This window comes from Carlito syrichta, unplaced genomic scaffold (genome assembly GCF_000164805.1).
Source record: "Carlito syrichta isolate Samal-C Ts95f unplaced genomic scaffold, Tarsius_syrichta-2.0.1 Scaffold302306, whole genome shotgun sequence".
Taxonomy (NCBI): domain Eukaryota; kingdom Metazoa; phylum Chordata; class Mammalia; order Primates; family Tarsiidae; genus Carlito; species Carlito syrichta.
Genome location: NW_007246402.1, coordinates 100,657 through 101,149, shown reverse-complemented (window position 1 = coordinate 101,149; position 493 = coordinate 100,657). Strand labels below are relative to the sequence as shown.

Below are 493 nucleotides of genomic sequence, written 5' to 3'. Positions count from 1 at the left end.
GACCCCTCAAGCCCCAACGCCGACACGGGCGCCCCCCTCCTCCCCCGGACTCCGGCGCGGGGCCCAGAAGACGCTGTTACCTTCTGCCCCGCCAGAGGTGCCCCTGGCCTGGGGGTGCCGCTGCGCTCGATCCCGGGAGGAGGTTTTCGGTACTTTGAATAATCCCCTTTTGCCGCTTTTCCCTCCCCCACAACCAGTCTCAGTCCCAAAATGGCGCCGACCCGATCCGCAATGTTCTGGGCCAAGTCTCGCGAGATCGTAGAAGGTGGCGAGGCGGGGAAAGAACCAGAGGGGCCGAGAAGGGAGGGAAGGCGGGGCGAGAAGGAGAAGGAGGGAGAAAGGGTGTGGAAGAAGCGGTGCGAACGAACCTACTGGGCGGGGCCGCAGGAAGAGCGCCTCCACCAGAGAACCTTCTGGCCCGAGCAACGGCTCACGCCCCGGTCAAAGAAGCTCCGCCTTTCACGTCGGGCGGCCGGGAAGGGGGGGAGGGGGA

The 493-nt window shown here is 66.3% G+C and overlaps 1 protein-coding gene across 5 annotated transcripts in view; it reads right to left on the bottom strand.

Moving 5' to 3' along the window:
- The window catches only part of GPBP1 (GC-rich promoter binding protein 1), a 76,669-nt gene extending 76,288 nt beyond the window's left edge, over positions 1-381 (bottom strand). For all 5 annotated transcript variants that reach the window (XR_002481873.1, XM_021711462.1, XM_008056271.1 and 2 more), the window contains exon 1: positions 81-381. The gene's annotated coding sequence lies outside the window, so the exon portion shown is untranslated. The remainder of the gene's footprint in view (positions 1-80) is intronic.
- Between the last annotated feature and the right edge of the window lie 112 nt (positions 382-493).